An 18,453-nucleotide genomic window follows, 5' to 3' on the forward strand; every position below is an offset into this window, starting at 1 on the left:
ATTTACATAGATACATCTACATGAGTACATTTACATGAATACGTTTACATATATATGCTTACATGACTACATTTACATATATACATTTACATGAGTACACTTACACGAATTACTAGTACATTTTATATGTATAGATTCTATTATATAATCCTCATTCTTATCTTTACCCTGTGATTCAATCACATAATCGACGAGATAGATTGGATTTAATACCCTAGTACCAAAGGATACGTTGCGGGATTAACCATTCCTAGAATCTCTGTTAGCTACAGAGGTAAAAGCACATCCACGGATGTCAATGGTTGATACTGTGACAACCCGAAATTTCCATTCTGAACAAACCATTTGAAGCCAATAGAAGTAGAACAGTTACAGTGAAAACTCAGATTTCGAGTATAAGTTTGGCAGTTTTCAGGATTTTACACTTAAGGAGATGTTAGGAGAGTGGATGCACTAGGGTTTTGTGCAACATTGTTATTCCAATTGTCACACCCCCAAACCAGACGGCGGAAACGTCCAGGGGCTGTGGTGACTCAATTGAATACCATCACAATGAATATACATGAAACGTAACATCATACAACACCAAGCATTGGAATATTACAACTGGTAGCGTTTTCATTCAGTACATTGGTTCAAAATATTACATTCCCAAAAGTAGATTGTTCAATACTAGTTAAACAAACAATAAGACATCACTGAGTACATTTTTCACTTCGGTTTACCTGTTACCTGAGAATACAAGTATTTTGAAAAACGTCAACATATGAAATGTTGGTGAGTTCATAAGTAATGTTTGAAATATAGTGGTTTGTATTGTTTTGAAAATCACCAGAAAATCCGATATTTTCTGAAAAGAACTTAGTATAAAAAGTGTGAAGATCCGTAAGTATGCTTGTTTGTTTCTATAAATGTAAGAGTACGATTTGTAAAACTCGGTATGTAATTCGTAGGTGTATTAATTGAAAACCCTAGGAAAACCCGACGTTTTCCTAATACTTTGCATTAAATAATTTATGTTTTGTTTCTTCGTTACGACAGGTGTATTCGTTGAGCTCCGGAGACGTTGGATTAATTTCGGATTGTGAATTGTTGTAAACGTGCATTAATGAAAACGACCAGTTGACAACCGTACAAACGATCCCTTAGGCGTCGTTTGCACTATTCACTTAACCCAACCACCCGGACTCATGTAGCCCCACAACCGAGGGGAAAAGAGGAGGGTGCGAAACCCCGATATTTCCCTACGTCGTTCAAGGCTATCGTGAATGCGAAGGACCCTTAGTCCGACTCGCATTTGGTGAATTCTCGACTTTACTAGCAGCACCAAAAGGCCCTTGAGGTCCAACAACACAAAGCCTGTAAAAGTCCTTTTACACGAAATTCAGTCATATAAGACCCAACTACATGTAAGCGAGTTTCCTTCGGGCCTAAAGATCATGTCATCGGGCTAGCTAGGCCCAACAAGCATGATTTGAAACTTTTGGGCCCAAGGATGGTGTATCGACGTCTGGTGTATTCCCGCGTATGTATTGAGTTCCCGAGATTTCCATGTGTGTATTAAATTATCGTCGTGTTAGTAGTTTCGGATTGTTATTGATTCGAGACCGAATCAATTCGTTTGATAACGATTTTTGGTGTTGAAGGTGAATTGTGTTTCGACGATAGCTGAGGTACTAGTGTTTCATCGTGTCGGGTTCATTGTTTAAGACATTAGTCTTTTACATTTTTCAGACCCTTCTTTTTTTTTGAATGAATTTACACTTTTGGTCCAAAATAGAGAATTTTTGCATTTTTGGTCCCTTTTAAATATGAAAAGCATTTTTAACCTTTGAAATGGACTTGGGACACTAGTAGTCCCCTGTTTTACAGAAAAATGCATTTCCAGCCCCTCAACTTTACAATTTTCGCATATTGGGCCTTATTGGGCCGAAAAGTTCACTTTTAGCCCATTAAGTTTAAAAATTTACATTTTAATTATTCTAAAGTGTCAATTTTTGGAAAATTCTTTTATGAAACTGTTTTGACACATATTAACCCCCATAATTTGTATTTTGACATTTTGGCCCCTTTAATTTCATATTTTTACATTTTGAGTCCAAAAATGTGATTTTTAGCCCAAGGAGTTCATCTAAACCACTTGGTTATTTTTCTAGTAATTACTTATGTGTAATGATATGTTTAGCACTTGTTTCATACTTCATATTGCAAATCTCGATTTTAATGTCCTTGTGACTAGTTTCAACACCATTAACACATAATAATATGAAAATAAACATAGAAATCATACAAAGCATACACATAATCATAGATCTACACATTTGCTTGTATTCTCCCCCCATAAAACTTATAAAAACCGAAAATAAGGGGGTATGAAGCTCACCTTGGGTGTGGTTTCGGTTTTGGAGAAAAAGATGGAAGAAGAATGAGGTGATTTTCGGTCCTAGCACACTTTGATGAAGATCTCGGCCTTGAGGTGGTTCTAGGATGCAAGATCGTGATTTCTTATGAGTTTATAGGAGATGTTTGATAGATCAAAGAACCTAGGTCATATTTTTAAGTATAACCTTACCTTGGATGGTGATTTTTGTGGAAAACCTCCGTGAATGCCCTTGAATCTTCGAAATTTAGTGAAGAGGGTGAAGGTGTTTTTGGAGAGTGTTTGATATGTGAGAGGTGATGAAAGTGTATGTGTGTGTGTTGGAATCGGCCGAGACAAGAAGAAAGAGGAGAGGAAAAGGGTTGAGTTGACATACATAGATGCATGTTGGTCCATGCATGGAAACATGTGGGACATAAGTGAGGTGGCATGAAGAAGTCAACCCCCTTTTTTCTTAGATTTGGGCCTTGGGCCGAGAATTTGGAAAGGAAAAAGGTTTTTGGGCTTTATTGCCCCTAAGCCCATATAGAAGTTAAGTTGGATGATTTTTGACCCAAAAAAAAAATATAATATTATTTTTTTTTTTGTTTTTTTTTACACTTTGTTGGGCTAGTTTATGTTATTCATGGTTCATAGTTTTTAATTTATTTCATTCTAGGCCCAATATGGCCCAAAATGTTGAAATAAATGGATGTGGGTCTAATTAGAGCCCATTTAAAGGTTCTAATCTCATGATAGTCAAATTGGAGGCTTATTGGCCCAATGGGTCCAATAAGGAAGTCCTAGTCCAAAATGGACTTAACAAGAACCTCTAGGGTTTCCAATTGCTTATTGACTATTTGTAGCACTTGTATGGTGTATTTGTTTGAAAATTAGATGTCATAGAGTAAGCATCTTACATGCTCTTTAAGTTTTTGATTCTACATTTTACTTGAGTGTAGAGATTACATGACAAAAAATTTCTAGTTGTGACACCAATACTCTAGGACATTAGAATTTGTTTCAGGAATAAAAATATTTTCTACCAAAAATATCACAAGACTATAAATAGAATTCTGAACCAATTTGGTTCATTAGTTGAATTCCATTTAGAGAAAAGTCAAAATTCTCTCTCACGAATCTTCGGGTTTTTATCCCAAATTGTGAGTAACTCTTTCTGGTAGTGTTAGAAAGCTTTAAATGTGTTCATAACATAGATTACATAGCTAAATCATTCGATTTAGGAGTTTACTCCCCAAGGTGTTCTTGGGCGGTAAACTCCCGAAACCAAGCCTAGATTGTCCCCCGTGATATACTATTGCCTTGGACTTGTATAGGAGTGTATTAGGGACATGAAATCAAGCAAGAATCACCCAAGTTTGGGAGTTCACGGCCCAAGAGTATCTTAGGCCGTAAATTCCAAAAAGCATGCTCAAAATGGTGCTTTTAAGGCACCTAAGGCTTAGACTTGATTTTAGACATGTACCCTAAAGTGTTTAAAGCCTAGAAAACATAAGGAATCACAAGTATTAAGGAGTTTACGGCCAAGACAAGTTCTTGGGCCGTAAACCCCTATAAAGGGGTCAAATGACACCCTAACTCCTTCCTTATGCCTAGAACCCAACATAGATCATAACCTTGAAATGTTAGAGACTTGAAAACACCATAAACACCCTCCCAAGGGAGTTTACGGCCGTAAACTCCAAGGGAATATGGTCCTAGGGCCGTAAGCTCCTTAAAGGAGTTAATAGGAAGCCCAAACATTTGATTTATCCTTGAACTAATTCACCACTAGAGTTGTAGTAATTCTAAGCTTCATTTAGTGACCCTATGGAGATTTTACGGCCAGGAGTTTACTCCCCTGGGCCGTAAACTCCAAAACATATGGCCATTAGACCATAAACTCCCATTAGGGGCATTGCACTCCTTTGTTGCAACCCATTAGCCTCCTAGCACTTGACCAAAAGTGTTTTCCTCGCGTTTAAATGTTTATACTTGTATAATTAGTGTTTTTATCACTAATTATTTATATACATATGTCTTCATATGTAATTAGGATCATTGTGTGTGTCTAAAGTCTTCACTTGACACCAAGCACTTGTCCGATCCTTCCTTACGATAACAGTCCATTCAATTCCAGTCACCTATTGCAGGTGAGTTCATACCCCTTAATCAATGTTTTAAAACTGTTTTTAAATGTTTTATGGGGGGGGATACAAGTAGAATTATGCTAATTATTATATCAATCACATGTGATTAATAAGCAGCATTCAAATGATTGGCTACTCATTAGCCGTTTTACCAAATAGTTTCCTTCAAATGCTTTTCATAAACATTTTATATGTTTTTAAAACTCCTTATTACACTGTATATTTTTACCCTGTATATTACCTTTCAAACTTATTTACAATTGTGTTTTCAAACAAATGTTCTTTATACTAAACTGCTTTATCAAACCAATGCCTTCAAAACCATTTTATAGATCGACATCAAGTCGATCTTTTCTTAGAAAATATTTATGTTCAAAAGTTTTACAAATCTTATTTTATGCTTTTATATTATAAATTGCATGCCTTTATATGTATAGTTATATAAGAAATGTTTAAAAGACTTAGGAAGGTTATCCACCCTATTTCCTTTTCGCGCTTGAGATGTGGTCTGGTGGGATATCGGGTACTCGTCCGAAGGTCGTTTAAATATTAGTTATATAACATATGTACATATATAGTCATAAAGGCCCTTCCAGTTCATCCCATGCCCTTGGGTAGCAAGGGCATACATCTATGTCCAGACGTACCAGTTAGACTACTAGTAAACTACCATATGGGTAGTTTAGGAAGATACTAGAACTACTACTAGAACACAATATCATACTATGAGTCAGTTCATTCATGAGTCAATACTTACTACTGAGAGAACATATACAACTATACTAGAGAAGAACATATACAACTATACTAGAGAAGAACATATACAACGGTACTAGAATGATTACATTACTATACTTGCTAGGTAGAGAGCACGTACATTACAACTAGAACAGTTCATTACATTACATATACATGAATACGTTAATAATTGTGATCCACTGTATCGGAGCATGCCTTAAATGTCATGGCCCGAGTTGTAGCCAGAATTCTCTTGAAGGGAGAGCGTGAGTTTGCGTATAGATCTATACTGGATTGACTATCCTACACCTTGCTGCTTGCTACAGCCGGACCAGCAGGTCTGCGGGTGCCAAACGTCATTCCGTTTTACGACCATTCTTATGTCGTTGTTACCAGTCGATAGTATGGTACAATTAATCACATGATGCCATAATATAAATCCGGTTTAAGGTAGTTAGTACAGCAGTAGTTCTTATAGCGCTACATTTTAGTACTACATTAATTTTCCCTGTACACATATTTAGTGACCTTTTCACTTAAACTATAAATGTAAAAACTATATTTTATTAATAATAGTTACACTTGGGAAAATTACACACTTTTACATGACACGAACATTTAGAACAGTTAAGTCTTGGTAGAAGACTACATTGAGAACAGTTAGGTCTTGGTAGAAGACACCCTTATATAATAGTAGGAATCATAGGGATTTCTAGAGTTTTTCAAACGTTTGCAGTTGTTTTACAAACATTTTCATACTTACAGTTCATATACATTTACAATAATTACAATTCATTTACTTACAAATTCTGACATATAAATGAAGACACTAAAATACTTATGATCTCACCAACTTTATAGCTGATACTCGCTTTCAAAATTACTTGTATCCTCATGTCATCATAGACAGGTACCGATGCAAGGATTAGGGAAGATGAAGCTCGTTGAAGACTCATCTTTCATTTTGATTTATGCTTTAGTGTTTATCAAAATTTGACAAAACACACTTGTATAATAATTATATTATTAATGCAATGGATGATGTTGTTGCTTGTTTACTACTTTACATTGTTGTGATACTGTACATGACGTCCTCCGCCCCAGAACGTTTCCGCCGTTCTTGGTTTTGGGGTGTGACAGATTGGTATTAGAGCATTGTTTATAGTGAATTAAGTATATCAACCCATAAAAGATATACTAACTATAAATACATAAGGGATTAAAAATACTCTGATCAAGAGTTTATACTTTAAATAATAAAATATTTAATAAAGTATACGTGCCTGCATTCATACTAAAATCAGTGTCACTAGGACAGTACAAAAGAATTACGATTGTTGGGCAACACAGGTGGACTTAGAGACATATGGTCAATACTGGGAAGATATAGCCTGATCACCTATATTGTCTGAGGGTTGACTAGCATGTGCCTAAGTTTAATTGTGTGGTTGCAACAATGCTAAAATCTTACCAACCCTACCACAATGAGAACAATAGAACATAAAATTAAAATTAAAATACTATAAGTACGTTATACTTGAGAACTAAAACAGGATCTTCATTACTAAGTTGATAGTTGCTATGTGGATACACTAAGGCTATATGTAATTAGGATGTTATAGACTTAGAATATGTGGAAATTTTACTTCACCACTATTCTGTGTGAATACGGAGTTAAGGTCACTTATTCGAAAGTCTATCCTGTTTAGATTACAGATAGCTGGTATGCACTTCACAAATAGGGATGTAACTAATGAAGGTTTTCTAAATAATTATCTAGATAGTTCGTCTAATAATTATTCTCTTACCCTAAATTCTCGCATAGAAAACATAGTTGGACTCCATCCCCTCGGCAACCAGTATCTTCCGAATGAAGTCATAGCTGGTTGGTTTTGAGAAGAACCAGATAATGATCATCCTATCCCCTTGAATGATCACCATGATGAAAACCTTTCGGACGATGCTAACTCCGAACTAGAGGTTGAGAACCTACCCCAAGCAGCTCCCTTTCCAATTCCTAACCCTCGTCCAGCTTTTCATGGCCCGACCCCTGAGTGGGTGGAATGCTTGGAAACAAGGAGCCAAGGACAAGATCAGCCCATGCCATTTAATGGCGACCGAAGCTTTGATGAGCTGAACAATGGGGGCTCAGCATGCAGAATCTTGCCAATCTTGGTCCGCAGAGTGGCCCGAAATGAGATTCAAGGCAGGACAGCCCTACATCAGATTACCGAAGTTGTCGCCGATGCGAGAATGCATACCATCCGCACCATTCGTCTAGAAGATACTCGCGAGAGATCAGAGAGAAACCATGAAACCCTGCTGCAAGCACTGGCTGAACTGAGAGTTCACCAGAAGGATGACCGTCGCCGGTAGTTGACGCTTTACTTTATTTTCCTTATAAAAAGGGATCGTGTTTTTCTGTCTATGCCCGATGTGGCATTTTCTATGAAATTGTCTTGTACCGTAAGTACATTAGTTAGGTCTTTATGCTGTCAAGAACTATCTTCTCTGGACATGATATAAGACCTTTACAAGGTGATTTTCCCGAATCTTTACGTCGTAAATATCAAAGATATTGATAGCCGGCTAACTTCTGTGTCATTCTTTATTCAAGTACTCTTATCATACTTTCATTGGGGTCTATCTGAAACATGCTTTAGTCAAGTCATTGGACTATAGTAATTTAGCTCCGGAGACATTTCCAAGTCTCTTTCAGTGGTTGGACCTTGTTATTCACCAACCCATGATTCCTCGGCTTGAACGACAAACGTCCTAAGACCATTCTACGAACTTACTTCTACTCATTACTAGGACTGCATCATTGGGATGTAGGTCAAACCTTCGCGATCATACTTCCATTACGTACTAGGACTGCATCATAGGGATATAGGTCAAACTTTCGAGAACATAGTCGTACTCTTTTCATGAACAATCTAAGTACATCAAGGGTCAACCAGAATCGCTCACAAAATCCTTATCTTTCGTGTTACATAATCATGTCGTCATCCGAAAGCAATCAGTCGAACAGCGAAACCTCCGCTTTTCCTATGGACGCCGCTACCTTTCAAACAACAGTTACAACTGCCGTGGTGGCTGCCGTAACCGCGGTCCTTGCACACCGTAACACTATCAGCACAGTCAATGCTGCTGATGGGAATGAAGTTTCCAATCGTGGTATCCATCCAGGAAGTCGCCAAACAGTAACAGTCACAGGCTCGTAAAGCCGAAAAGCAGAGAATAAGAAATGCAAGCGTCAAGCCCGGAAAGAATGCAAGAGATCCCAAAAGCTGGCTATAAAACAGCAGCAAGTGGAAACCCCTGGCGATCCCGTACTGAGCAGGTCATACGAAGGAAAACTCCCGAAGTGTGATAAGTGTAGTTTCCATCATCATGGGGCTTGCCTTGAGATGCAATGTTGCAATTGCCTAAACATAGGGCACCGTGCTCGTGGCTGGGGAGCACAGGCACGACCCATCACTCAAGTCCCTTTCATCGGGACTGACCCTACACACAAGATTAGTTATAACGTCGAACGATTTAAGAAGCAATTTTCAAAATGGAGTAATGAGGAAGGCACTCGTGTCCATATAACACTGGCTAAACATCGAAATCCCTTCACCAAAGCTAGTACTAGCCAGTCATGCCACCAATGCGGTGAAATTGGACACCTCAAGAAGGATTGCCCGATAACGCAGAACTCTGGCGCAGACGGGAAAATTCTCAGGATCACAGCTGCAGGAGAGCCTGCTCCGGAACCAACGTTAATGTAACTAAGGCGTTTTGTTGTAACAGACTTATAAACTATCCAGAACTAGTGCAACTAGAGTCTTACTTTTTGCGAGATCCTGTCAGTATAGAGATTCTCGTGCTGCGTATACTTGTCTTTTGTAGTATACCTTATTTCGCAGCAATGGTCTTGTTGTAAGTCTAAAGTATTGTAACTTTGTTTATGGTTGCGTGGTTGTGTTTTGTCTGTAAATGTATTATGTTCAAATCTAATGTCTATAAGTTTCAGTATGATTCCGACATTATCATACGACATGATTCAATTTGATCCTCACAAAAGCAGCCTTATACGTACATCTCTTTCTTCTAGATCACTTTTCAAGCGAAGCCATCATATCATAACACCGAAGTACTCATGCCAGGAGTACCTCTTAGTTATTTTTTCCAAAGAAACCCCCGAAGTACCACTCGTGCAGTACGTCAAGTTCAATCCAAGGATTTATACGATTGATCTATCATTGAGGAATGTATGCATAAGAGTGATATATAATCAAGGTTCTACAAGTTTAGAATTGATGATTCCACTTTAACTTCTTTTCCCCGAGGGGGTGTGAGCTTAAAGAAGAATCAGTTATTCGACTACCTTTTCAATCTTAATTATATATGACTCGTATACACGAAAAAGTGATTGTGAAACCAGGTATGAATTCTAATATGAACTTCAGGACGGAGAACTGCCTAAGCCTACGAGAAATCGCATCGTCATGTGAACAAACTTAGAACCCAGTACGACTCCCGTAAACGGATCGCCCTACAACTTAAACACCTACGGAGATACAAGAACAGTCCGAACAACTTAGCGAACTACACAGAAATAGAATTAGAAGACTAGGTTTCTCACCCTAGAGAACCCCGGTCATATTCTTCCAGAGATCGACGGATCGCATTGTATGTACCTCGGTTATCGAGGACTCCGTCAAGATTTTTCATTAGAAATCGTTATCTCTACCGTGCGTAGACGAAATGGTTGAGCAAACGCAAGGAAAGAAACTACTTCCAGGAATGGATCTGAGATCCGAATATCACCATTCGAGTGTTAGGGAAAGATGTCCGAAAGACTATCTCCTGAACTCGATGCGGACACTTCGAGTCTGTAGTGATACCCTTCGGATAGGACCAATACGCCCATAGTTTTCATGAGCTAAATGAATAGGGTACGTCTTTCTTACTTGGATCAGTTCGTCATTTCTCCATGTAATGACTTACTTATCTACCCTCGTAGTAAGAAGAAAACCCATGGAAACATTTCCTACAGAGGAACTTTAGCGAACTTCTCTAGGCACGAGTTTTGAAATTGAAGAGTCAAATTTTTATGACACACTGTTGTAACGTGGGAAATTTTGAGTACTCTTTCAATTTGTCAAAGCCGTTGAGCATTTGTCGACACCAGAGACGCCGACAGTCATTCGCTAAATTCTAGGTCTTACCGACCTACCGTCTTAGTTCATTCAGAACTCCTCGCGAATTACAGAAACCCGTACGACTTTGACCCAGCAAGGGGTGGCCTTTGACTTTGAAGTTAAGCAAGAAGAGGAACCTTTGGAATTTCAAGTGAGTGACCAAGCTCTTTAGGTTAACTCACTCTCAGAATGGCTTAATACGCTTCATATCGCGTGGAAAGCTAAATCCAATATAGTTAGGACCGCCGAGATTCTTATCAGAATCGGACCTGTACCTCGCACAAACTAGACCTACTCCACGAACTCAGTAACGTACATTATACACTTAGCGTCACGATCGTGAAACCATACCTTTCCGTTAGGACTCTTGTAAGTCCACTCGTCGAGATTCTCGCCTTCGTTTTAGAACCGTAGTGAACCTCGACCGAGAGGTCAAGCGGACGAAGCAGCGCTATCGCCCGATAGTGAAGGTTCGTTGGGATTCCAACCGAGAACCCGATTTCACTTAAGTGCGCTAGAACCAATCGATTAGGAAGTTTCCTCCTCACGAATCGATCATTCGTACATACTTCCTTGCCTAAATTCTAATTTCGGGACGAAATTCCCTTCAACAGGGGGATGATGTGACAACCCGGAATTTCCATTCTGAACAAACCATTTGAAGCCAATAGAAGTAGAACAGTTACAGTGAAAACTCAGATTTCGAGTATAAGTTTGGCAGTTTTCAGGATTTTACACTTAAGGAGATGTTAGGAGAGTGGATGCACTAGGGTTTTGTGCAACACTATTATTCCAATACTCTAGGACATTATAATTCGTTTCAGGAATAAAAATATTTTCTGCCAAAAATATCTCAGGACTATAAATAGAATTCTGAAACAAATTGGTTCATTAGTTGAATTCCATTTAGAGAAAAGTCAAAATTCTCTCTCACGGATCTTCGGGTTTTTATCCCAAATTGTGAGTAACTCTTTCTAGTAGTGTTAGAAAGCTTTAAATGTGTTCATAACATAGATTACATAGCTAAATCATTCGATTTAGGAGTTTACTCCCCAAGGTGTTCTTGGGCGGTAAACTCCCGAAACCAAGACTAGATTGTCCCCCGTGATATACTACTGCCTTGGACTTGTATAGGAGTGTATTAGGGACATGAAATCAAGCAAGAATCACCCAAGTTTGGGAGTTCACGGCCCAAGAGTATCTTAGGCCGTAAACTCCAAAAAGAATGCTCAAAATGGTGCTTTTAGGGCACCTAAGGCTTAGACTTGATTTAAGACATGTACCCTAACGTGTTTAAAGCCTAGAAAACATATGGAATCACAAGTATTAAGGAGTTTACGACCAAGACAAGTTCTTGGGCCGTAAACCCCTATAAAGGGGTCAAATGACACTCTAACTCCTTCCTTATGCCTAGAACCCAACATAGATCATAACCTTGAAATGTTAGAGACTTGAAAACACCATAAACACCCTCCCAAGTGAGTTTACGGCCGTAAACTCCAAGGGAATATGGTCCCAGGGCCGTAAACTCCTTAAAGGAGTTAATAGGAAGCCCAAACACTTGATTTAGCCTTGAACTAATTCACCACTAGAGTTGTAGTAATTCTAAGCTTCATTTAGTGACCCTATGGAGATTTTACGGCCAGGAGTTTACTCCCCTGGGCCGTAAACTCCAAAACATATGGCCATTAGACCATAAACTCCCATTAGGGGCATTGCACTCCTTTGTTGCAACCCATTAGCCTCCTAGCACTTGACCAAAAGTGTTTTCCTCGCGTTTAAATGTTTATACTTGTATAATTAGTGTTTTTTATCACTAATTATTTATATACATATGTCTTCATATCTAATTAGGATCATTTTGTGTGTCTAAAGTCTTCACTTGAGACCAAGCACTTGTCCGATCCTTCCTTACGATAACAGTCCGTTCAATTCCAGTCACCTACTACAGGTGAGTTCATACCCCTTAATCAATGTTTTAAACTGTTTTTAAATGTTTTATGCGGGGGATACAAGTAGAATTATGCTAATTATTATATCAATCACATGTGATTAATAAGCAGCATTCAAATGATTGGCTACTCATTAGCCGTTTTACCAAACAGTTTCCTTCAAATGTTTTTCATAAACATTTTATATGTTTTTAAAACTCCTTATTACACTGTATATTTTTACCCTGTATATTACATTTCAAACTTATTTACAATTGTGTTTTCAAACAAATGTTCTTTATACTAAACTGCTTTATCAAACCCATGCCTTCAAAACCATTTTATAGATCGACATCAAGTCGATCTTTTCTTAGAAAATATTTATGTTCAAAGGTTTTACAAATCTTATTTTATGCTTTTATATTATAAATTGCATGCCTCTATATGTATAGTTATATAAGAAATGTTTAAAAGACTTAGGAAGGCTATCCACCCTATTTCCTTTCCGCGCTTTAGATGTGGTCTGGTGGGATATCAGGTACTCGTCCGAAGGTCATAAAGACCCTTCCAGTTCATCCCATGCCCTTGGGTACCAAGGGTATATATCCATGTCCATACGTACCAGTTAGACTACTAGTAAACTACCATATGGGTAGTTTACGAAGATACTAGAACTACTACTAGAACACAATATCATACTATGAGTCACTTCATTCATGAGTCAATACTTACTACTGAGAGAACATATTCAACTATACTAGAGAAGAACATATACAACTATACTAGAGAAGAACATTTACAACTATACTATAGAAGAACATATACAACGATAGTAGAATGATTACATTACTATACTTGCTAAGTAGAGAGCACGTACATTACAGCTAGAACAGTTCATTACATTACATATACATGAATACGTTAATAATTGTGATCCACTGTATCGGAGCATGCCTTAAATGTCATGGCCCGAGTTGTAGCCAGATTTCTCTTGAAGGGAGAGCATGAGTTTGCGTATAGATCTATACTGGATTGACTATCCTACACCTTGCTGCTAGCTACAGCCGGACCTGCAGGTCTGCGGGTGCCAAACGTCATTCCGTTTTACGACCATTCTTATGTCGTTGTTACCAGTCGATAGTATGGTATAATTAATCACATGAGGCCTTAATATAAATTTGGTTTAAAGGTAATTAGTACAGCAGTAGTTCTTATAGCGCTACATTTTAGTACTACATTAATTTTCCCTGTACACGTATTTAGTGATCTTTTCACTTAAACTATAAATGTAAAAACTATATTTTATTAATAATAGTTACACTTGGGAAAATTACACACTTTTACGTGACACAAACATTTAGAACAGTTAAGTCTTGGTAGAAGACTACATTGAGAACAGTTAGGTCTTGGTAGAAGACACCCTTATATAATAGTAGGAATCATAGGAATTTCTAGAGTTTTTCAAACGTTTACAGTAGTTTTACAAACGTTTTCATACTTACAGTTCATATACATTTACAATACTTACAATTCATTTACTTACAAATTCTGACATACAAATTAAGACACTAAAATACTTATGATCTCACCAGCATTATAATTGATACTCGCTTTCAAAATTACTTGTATCCTCAGGTCATCATAGACAGGTACCGATGCAAGGATTAGGGAAGATGGAGCTCGTTGAAGACTCATCTTTCATTTTGATTTATGCTTTAGTGTTTATCAAAATTTGACAAAACACACTTGTATAATAATTATATTATTAATGCAATGGATGATGCTGTTGCTTGTTTACTACTTTACATTGTTGTGATACTGTACATGACGTCCTCCGCCCCAGAACGTTTCCGCCGTTCTTGGTTTTGGGGTGTGACAGATTGGTATCAGAGCATTGTTTATAGTGAATTAAGTATATCAACCCATAAAAGATATACTAACTATAAATACATAAGGGATTAAAAATACTCTGATCAACAGTTTATACTTTAAATAATAAAATATTTAATAAAGTATACGTGCCTGCATTCATACTAAAATCAGTGTCACTAGGACAGTACAAAAGAATTACGATTGTTGGGCAACACAGGTGGACTTAGAGACATATGGTCAATACTGGGAAGATATAGCCTGATCACCTATATTGTCTGAGGGTTGACTAGCATGTGCCTAAGTTTAATTGTGTGGTTGCAATAATGCTAAAATCTTACCAACCCTACCACAATGAGAACAATAGAACATAACATTAAAATTAAAATACTATAGGAGTATTTGGTGTTACTATAAGTACGGTATACTTGAGAACTAAAACGGGATCTTCATTACTAAGTTGATAGTTGCTAAGTGGATACACTAAGGCTATATGTAATTAGGATGTTATAGACTTAGAATCTGTGGAAATTTTGCTTCACCCCTATTCTGTGTGAATACGGAGTTAAGGTCACTTATTCAAAAGTCTATCCTGTTTAGATTACACATAGCTGGTATGCACTTCACAAATAGCGATGTAACTAATGAAGGTTTTCTAAATAATTATCTAGATAGTTCGTCTAATAATTATTCTCTTACCCTAAATTCTCGCATAGAAAACATAGCTGGACTCCATCCCCTCGGCAACCAGTATCTTCCGAATGAAGTCATAGCTGGTTGGTTTTGAGAAGAACCAGATAATGATCATCCTATCCCCTTGAATGATCACCATGATGAAAACCTTTCGGACGATGCTAACTCCGAACCAGAGGTTGAGAACCTACCCCGAGCAGCTCCCTTTCCAATTCCTAACCCTCGTCCGACTTTTCATGGCCCGACCCCTGAGTGGGTGGAATGCTTGGAAACAAGGAGCCAAGGACATGATCAGCCCATGCCATTTAATGGCGACCGAAGCTTTGACGAGCTGAACAATGGGGGCTCAGCATGCAGAATCTTGCCAATCTTGGTCCGCAGAGTGGCCCGAAATGAGATTCAAGGCAGGACAACCCTACATCAGATTACCGAAGTTGTCGCCGATGCGAGAATGCATACCGTCTGCACCATTCGTCTAGAAGATACTCGCGAGAGATCAGAGAGAAACCATGAAATCCTGCTGCAAGCACTGGCTGAACTGAGAGTTCACCAAAAGGATGACCGTCGCCGGTAGTAGACGCTTTACTTTATTTTCCTTATAAAAAGGGATCGTGTTTTTCTGTCTATGCCCGATGTGGCATTTTCTATGAAATTATCTTGTACCGTAAGTACATTAGTTAGGTCTTTATGCTGTCAAGAACTATCTTCTCTGGATATGATGTAAGACCTTTACAAGGTCATTTTCCCGAATCTTTACGTCGTAAATATCAAAGATATTGACAGCCGGCTAAGTTCTGTGTCATTCTTTATTCAAGTACTCTTATCATACTTTCATTGGGGTCTATCTGAAACATGCTTTAGTCAAGTCATTGGACTATAGTAATTTAGCTCTGGAGACATTTCCAAGTCTCTTTCAGTGGTTGGACCTTGTTATTCACCAACCCACGATACCTCGGCTTGAACGACAAACGTCCTGAGACCATTATACGAACTTACTTCTACTCATTACTAGGACTGCATCATAGGGATGTAGGTCAAACCTTCGCGATCATACTTCCATTCCGTACTAGGACTGCATCATAGGGATATAGGTCAAACTTTCGAGAACATAGTCTTACTCTTTTCATGAACAATCTAAGTACATCAAGGGTCAACCAGAATCGCTCACAAAATCCTTATCTTTCGTGTTACAGAATCATGTCGTCATCCGAAAGCAATTAGTCGAACAGCGAAACCTCCGATTTTCCTATGGACGCCGCTACCTTTCAAACAGCAGTTACAGCTGCCGTGGTGGCTGCCGTAACCGCGGTCCTTGCACACCGTGGCACTATCAGCACAGTTAATTCTACTGATAGGAATGAAGTTTCCAATCGTGGTATCCATCCAGGAAGTCGCCAAATAGTAACAGTCACAGGCTCGCAAAACCGAAAAGCAGAGAACAAGAAATGAAAGCGTCAAGCGCGGAAAGAACGCAAGAGATCCCAAAAGCTGGCTATACAACAACAGCAAGTGGAAACCCCTGGCGATCCTGTACCGAGCAGGCCATACGAGGGAAAACTCCCGAAGTGTGATAAGTGTAGTTTCCATCATCATGGGGCTTGCCATGAGATGCAATGTTGTAATTGCCTAAACATAGGGCACCATGCTCGTGGCTGTGGAGCACCGGCACGACCCATCACTCAAGTCCCTTTCATCGGGACTGACCCTACACACAAGATTAGTTATAACGCTGAACGATTTAAGAAGCAATTTTCAAAGTGGACTAACGTGGAAGGCAATCGTGTCCACATAACACTGGCTAAACACCGAAATCTCGTCACCAAAGCTAGTACTAGCCAGTCATGCCACCAATGCGATGAAATTGGACACCTCAAGAAGGATTGCCCGATAACGCAGAACTCTGGCGCAGACGGGAAAATTAGCAACAGAGGTAAATGTACATCTACGTATGTCTTCAGTTAACATTGTTAGTTACCCTAGTACCAAAGGGTAATACTAAGGCTACATTCAGAACAATCGGGTCTTGGTAGAAGGCTACATTCAGAACAGTCGAGTCTTGGTAGAAGGCTACATTCAGAACAGTCGGGTCTCGGTAGAAGGCTACATTCAGAGCAGTTAGTTCTTGGTGGAAGGCTACATTCAGAGCAGTTAGGTCTTGGTAGAAGGCTACATTCAGAATAGTTAGGTCTTGGTAGAAGACTCCCTTTTATAGTAGTAGGAATCATAGGGATTTCTAGGGTTTTTCAAATGTTTACATTTGTTCTACGAATATTTTCATACTTATACGAGTTTCCTTTCAAAACAATTTTAAGTCTTTCATCACAAGTTTTACAAATTAAGACGCACTAATACTTATGATCTCACCAGCTTTAAAGGTGATACTCTCTTTCAAAATAACTTGTATCCTCAGGTCAACGATAGATAGGTACCGATGTAAGGTTTAGAGAAGATGGAGCTCGATCAAGACTCATCTGTCATTTTGTTTATACTTTAGTGTCTATTATAATTTGACAGAACACTTGTATTAAAATTATATTATAAATGCAATGGATGATGTTGTTGCTTGTTTACTACTTTTCATTGTTGTGATACTATACATGACGTCCTCTGCCCCAGAACGTTTCTGCCGTTCTTGGTTTTAGGGTGCGACAGATTGGTATCAGAACATTGCTTATAATGAATTAAGTATATCAACCCATAAAAGATATACTAACGATAAATACATAGGGATTAAAAATGCTCTGACCAAGAGTATATACTTTAAATAGTAAAATATTTAATTTAGTATACGTGCTTGCATTCATACTTAAATCAGTGTCACTAGGACAGTACAAAAGAATTACGATTGTTTGGCAACACATGTGGACTTAGAGACATATGGTCAAAACTGGGAAGATATAGCTTGATCAACTATATTATCCGAGGGTTGACTAGCATGTGCCTAAGTGTAGTTGTGTGGTTGCAACAAGTCAAAAATCTTACCCACCCTACCACAATGAGAACAGTCGAAAATAACATTAAACTTAAAACACTATAGGAGTATTTGGTGTTACTATAAGTACTTTATACTTGAGAACTAAATCAGGATCTTCATTACTAAGTTGATAGTTGCTAAGTGGATACACTAAGGATATATGTAATTAGGATGTTATAAACTTAGAATCTGTCAAATTTTACTTTACCCCTAGTCTGTGTGAATTTGGAGTTAAGGTCACTTATTCGAAGGCATATCCTGTTTCGATTACATATAACTGGTATGCACTTCACAAATAGCGATGTAGCTAATGAAGATTTTCTAAATAATTATCTAGATAGTTTGTCTAATAATTGTTTTCTTACCCCAATCCTCGCGAAGATAACATGGCTGGACTCAATCCCCACGGCATCCAGTACCTTCCGAATGAGGTCATTGCTGGATGGTTTGAAGAAGAACCCGAGAATGACCATCCTATCCCTTTGAATGTTCACCGTGATGAAGACCTTTCGGATGGTGCTAACTCTGAACCCGAGGTTGAGAACCTACC

Source organism: Lactuca serriola, chromosome 9 (assembly GCF_051521515.1).
Source record: "Lactuca serriola cultivar US96UC23 chromosome 9, Lser_US96UC23_V15, whole genome shotgun sequence".
Lineage (NCBI taxonomy): Eukaryota > Viridiplantae > Streptophyta > Magnoliopsida > Asterales > Asteraceae > Lactuca > Lactuca serriola.